The 5,977-nt window shown below is 38.8% G+C and overlaps 1 pseudogene; it reads right to left on the reverse strand.

Moving 5' to 3' along the window:
• Positions 1 to 4,176, reverse strand: part of LOC107745534 (pancreatic secretory granule membrane major glycoprotein GP2-like) — a 10,869-nt pseudogene extending 6,693 nt beyond the window's left edge.
• Between the last annotated feature and the right edge of the window lie 1,801 nt (positions 4,177 to 5,977).

The following is a 5,977-nucleotide window of genomic DNA, read 5'->3' on the forward strand; positions in this document are numbered from 1 at the left end:
TTTCATTTTTTTTTTTTTTTTTTGTGAACCAACAACATCAGCATCAGAGTGCTGTGTGTCTTTATCACGCGTCACTTTATTTTAAGATTAATCGAATTGGACCCAGGATGATTATGAAAGAATACTCTGCTGTTGCTGTAGTAACGAACACAACTTTCATGCGCATCTGATTGAACCGCACGCTCTTATTTCAGTGTTGTTTTTTTATTTTGTGGATATTTCAGCTAACAGTTTGATTTGTGCATTCAGTTGAACAACATGCTGCACCACAGAGTGCCACTTACATATTTTTTTACCATAATCACATTATATTTGTCCCAAATTATTGTTAATGTTTATAATGACTTTATCCTAGGCTGGAAGATTGTGTATCTTACCGCACAACATTTTTCTGTCCGTATGCTTTATATAGGAAGCTAATAATAGCCATAGAGTGTGCTTTCTCTGTTTTGTCGAACACCGTACTTCAAACTCATCGATGCAACTTTAATTCCTGAAGTTAACTTCTATATGAACTGTTTTGGACTGTTGTCTTGAATTAGGTACAATGAGTGAGTTGTTCTAAATGCGGCGCTGCGCTTCTCGTCCGGTGTACGACTACATTCCGCCATGTATTAAATGCCCGTCCTTGAAAGCGCGCAGTTTTCTAACATAGCCTTTTTTTTTTTTATTTACTTTAACTTCTTAGGTAATATCAATGGTATGACGTTTCAGATGCGTCCGAAATTACAAAAACATATACATACAGGCCTATTTAATTGTTTGTTCAAAATTATTGCTATAGGGGACAGTTTGGCAGTAACTGGATATTGGTAGGGACACGTCCCTGGTGTCCCCCCCCCCCTAATTCTACGCCCCTGTATAAAGGGAATGTGTTGTCACTCTCCTGGCTAACATCAGCAGAAGAGTAAAACACTGATATCCCCGAACCCTTCTCAGTTTGTCTAGTGAGGTCTTTTAGATTCCTTTGTTTTGAAGTCACATATTGATTCATCAGTGAGAGTTTGACCCCCAGTTTGGATGGTTTACTTGAATAGATTATACATAAATGAATCTTACCACAAGGTTTGTACCACAGATGTGTTCATTGTTGTCAAAATGAAATTCCACTCTGCCATTGCGCACTGTTCCTTTACAGCTGGGATCATTGAGATGTAAGATATCAGCTGAAAAACCAGCCTCAAAGAGCTGACAGCGAGACACAGAAATGGAGCCAGAGCTGCTTTCACAGGTTTCTGAGAAATCTGAGAGAGAGAAAAAAAACATTACAAAATTAACAACATTTTTGGGCTTTTTAATGACATTTTTTAAAATAATTTAAACAACACCAACCGAAAGATTCAGAATGCCATCTGTAATGGTTCCTATACATAAACAGCCATAAACACCATTTTTCCCCCACAGTGTTCATCCTCAGAGCAGCTGAGTTCAGAACAGTGATCCCTCACACCTGAGAGGAGAAGCACTGATAAATGAAATACAACACAAAAAGAAATTGAGTCATTTGAACTGAGGCATAGCTAAACATTCTGAGCCCCTAACTGATCACTGCTCTAGATCCCCTAATGTATTTTTTTCCTAGTGAATTACAAGAATTGTTTCTTCAGTTTCGATGTTCCAGACTATCCATCCACCTGACCAATAGAATTACTCTGAGAAGCAATTCCTACTTATTACTAGGAAGCGGCTGAAGTAGCATTGCTAAAATATAGTTTATTGTGTCATCGTTTCCAGGTGTTCTCCTCCAGCCACTCTATGTCACATGCTTTGATTTATGGTGGGCAGCATGCTGTGATGTGACCGTGTTCCACTCACACATATACTATATATGCATCTAACATGCTGTTTAAATGTCGTTTATACGATAAAAGTAAACTTATTGTTAAAATACACCTTTAGTTTTAATTATTTAAACAGGTTTTTGAGGTTTGAGCAATAATGTTAATCGCTCCTCGCTCCTTCTGCTTTTATCCATGCTAGGCTGCATGGATGGGTTGGAAGTTTTTGCCCAGAACAGAACCACACTACCAATCCACACTGTATGCTAATTGTTATGCATCTTTTATGTTAGTGGTCTTTAGAAAAATGACTTAAAACAATAATAAATGCTCACCTGCACAGTAAGCTCCACAGAATATTGGCCTGACAAACTCATAAACATAGTAATTTCCTGGACAGGCTTTAACTTGTATAGGGAGAGATCTGTAAGTACAGCAGTCAGTCCATCCGGAGCCACAGACATGACGGGTGACCACTCCATCTTCAAGTCGCGGATGAGAGCCGTTGAGCCACATTGGGTATTAAGTGCCACACATGTATTGATTTACACATGATTCTGGCATCTGGGCACTCTGACCGTTGTAGAACAGCCTGTACCAGCCCTGGAAGTTATCACACCTCATATAGCTATTGTAAGAATTGTTTGTTGCTCTCCAAGTCTCATTCAGATTATTATAGTTGTAGCAGGGGTCAACACTTGGGGTGGTGAAACGTACTATTAGGAAAAAAATAGAGAGCATAGAAAGAATATTATATACAGCAGATGAATTTAATCAAGATAATAATGTGAAAACCTACAATAATTAAAATAAAAGCCCTGTTCACACCAAGAACGAAAACTATAAAGATAACGATATTAGTGTCCACACCATTGAATGATATCTTCTGTTAATCTAAGCGCATGCACGTCTGCCGCTTTAAATTCTCGAACTCCTAATAGCAGGATGGATTCTGATTGGGTGTTAATGTTTGTATCATTCATCAACTGGAAAAAAAATCATTCTGAAAGTGATTCCAACGATATTGTTTCCCTGTGCCTTTATCAGCACAGATGTGGTGTGGACTCTGCTATTCTTTAATACTGAGAACGATTTTTAGAACTATATCTTTATCGTTATCATCCTTGGTGTGAATGGGCCTTAAGCATACAAATACAAGTAATAGGGTATATAGAAAAATGAATGTACCTGCACAATATGCAGGAGATGGGATTGAAAGAGGTGGCCTGGTAAATTTGTAGACATAATAGTTTCCAGGACAAACTTTGACTTGGATTGGGTCGGATCTGTAGTAGCTGCACTGCTCAAAGTGAGAGCCGTAAATGTCACGAGTAACAACTCCATCTTCTAGCCGAAGATGAGAGCCAGCAAACCACAGAGAACTAAAACCTCCACATGCCAAGTAAGACACACACCATTCAGGCATCTGAGCACTCAATCCATTAAGGAAGAGTCGATACCAGCCATCCCAGTTAACACGAGTGTCATCATAATTAGCATTGGATCCATACTGATGCCCGTAACCGAGTATGTTTCTCCAGTTGTCATTGAGTGTGTTGTAGTTAATGCATGGGTCATAATCTAAAAGTGAGAGATGACAAGATCAAAACAAACAAGACATTTTTAATGAGGATGTTCATGAGTGCAAATCTGAACAGGTCAAGCATAAAGATCATGAGATTCCTAGACCATTCATACCTAACATGACTGTGTATTAGTGATGCTACATGTTAAGACACAAAAGCTGTGATTTTAAATTGCATTGCAATAATTCAGTTGCAAATTTCACAGTTTTTATTATTTGTAATAACTTAAATATATTCATTTACAAATACTGATTAACAACTTACTCAAAGTATTGTTGGTTCTAGTGGTTATAGCTGGACTTATAGTGGAAATCGGCCACGAAATGGTGCTAATATCTGAAAAAAGATAATTCATGATATGACTGAAATCATTTAAAATAGTTTGAAAGACATCAAAAATGTTAAAAAGCACAGTACTTGTACAGTATACTGCACACCACAAGTTTGGCTTCACAAGTTCATAGACATAGTAATTTCCTGGACATGCTTTAACTCTGATTGGTCTTGTTTTGTAATCACAGCATTGAGTCCCAGAAATCCCTCCACAGACCTCTGATCACCACTCCATCCTCAATCCGAGGGTGAGGACCGTTCAGCCACAGGGTGATCTGTGTGTTACATCTGTCTGAGCTAATACAGGTTTCTGGCAACTGGATGTTCATTCCATGGTAGAAAAGCCGATACCAGCCGTTCCAGGAGAAAGAATAATCACAAATGCGATTTCCACTTTCATTGTTGGCTCTCCAGGGACGATCCAGAGACTTATAGTTGTAGCAGGGATCACTGCTGATGTTTTGGAAAGCAACTGTCATGGAGTTTGCAAAAATAATGTTAAAACACTGTAATTACATGGAAGACAATTTAGAGTATTCTAAAAGCATATAATAAGCATGGTAATTTTAATGTCATCTTACATCGGAGTCTGGATTTGAAAATGATACCATTATCATCACTAAACTACAAAAGTGGATTTGTGAAATCGCTGACATCATGTGCATGTGCTACGTGTTCAGTCTATAGGAATTTGCGCAGGCGCATTGCGTTTCTTTACAAAGTAACGTCATTGCAAACACAGCATTTTTAACTGCTTTCACAGATCTGTGTGAACGTGGCTCAATTTAACAACATTGTCATCTGTATGCCTGTCTAAATAGTCCTTGACTGAATTGGTTTCTTTTCAGTGCGGTAGTTCAGTGTTTGTGTTTAATGTTATCTGCTTAATAAAATTATATATTAAAACTAAGACTAATAAAAAAAAAGGTAAAAATAATTAAATTAACCAACACAAATAACTTAAATATCAAATTTTAAAAAATGCAAACAAAAGATCAGGACTAAGAGAACTAAATGAATACTAAAATAAAAGCAAATAGACAAAAACAGACCAAATCCAAAAACAAGGAGCATGACAAAAACATAGAATTACAAGAGACAAGACTAGGGCAAGAACTAGAGCACAAGATCAAACAGACAGGGAGACAGGACCACATACTCAGCCACATCCACAGACAGAGACAAACACAGTGAGGGAAAGAATGACCACGGACCGGCAAAGACAATAGGGCAAGGGGCACTATAAATAGGGAGGAAAACGCACGAGGAACAGGTGAGCACAATTAGACCAACAAGGCTAACAAGAGGGTGTGGTAAAGAGGAAACAAGGTGGAGGGGCTAGAGAAGCTGAGAAAAACAAACTAGTCCATGTGCTGACACAGGACAACAGACACAAGAAACAAACACAAGACAAATGGAGTGTCAGGGCAGAACCCTGCCACTACCCCCTCCCAATGGACGCCTCCTGGCATCCAATCCCACCAGCCAGACTTTAAGTACAGAACGGTGCATAGGTTTCTGTGGGATGGGGAAAATAACCCACCATAAAGTCTCGAGATATGTTTTTTCAAAGTTGACTTGCATTAATTTTACATGGCTTTCTAAACATGCGGCTCTTTTGTGCGAGTGCAACAGTGATAGATGCCCCTCTAGAAAATGCGCTACATATGCGTTCTGTGTGAATGGCTTGGTTTCAGTTTTTACGTAAACAAGATCTTCTCCGCATTGATGTTCTCTTTTCCTACAATATTTGTAATTAACAACGCAGCAGCGCCGCATCTAGTGGCTTCAACTGGATAGGCTAACAAAAACATTAAAATGCAATGACACTTACATCATCGCCGCATCTCGTGCGCCACTGATAAGGCTGCCTCCTTAACGCACACCTAAAATTCGAATGCAACGTTTTTGCATTCGAATGTGGATTTTTATTTTAAATTCGACGAATATTTGAAATTCAATTTGTTTTGACAGCCCTACTTGGTACTTGCTCTGTCGCAGCAACAGCGTAGCAGATCTATTCCGCCAAGACCAAATACATTAACATTGTCATGTACATTACCATGCCAATTCCTCCGAGAGTTGTCATAACAGAAATACAGAGTTCTGGCATGAAACTCTAGATGGCGCAGTCCGATAGGTCTAACTCAATCTGACCTAATGACATCATTATCACATGGCACAGCTGATTGGTTCTCTCCTGTATCAGTAGCCAATGAGCTCGCTGCTCAACATTCAAATATATGACTAGTGCTTGCCGTAGCAGTTGCAGCTTGCTTC

The sequence above is a fragment of the Sinocyclocheilus rhinocerous genome, unplaced genomic scaffold (genome assembly GCF_001515625.1).
Source record: "Sinocyclocheilus rhinocerous isolate Xijiao unplaced genomic scaffold, SAMN03320098_v1.1 scaffold1159, whole genome shotgun sequence".
In the NCBI taxonomy this organism is placed as follows: domain Eukaryota; kingdom Metazoa; phylum Chordata; class Actinopteri; order Cypriniformes; family Cyprinidae; genus Sinocyclocheilus; species Sinocyclocheilus rhinocerous.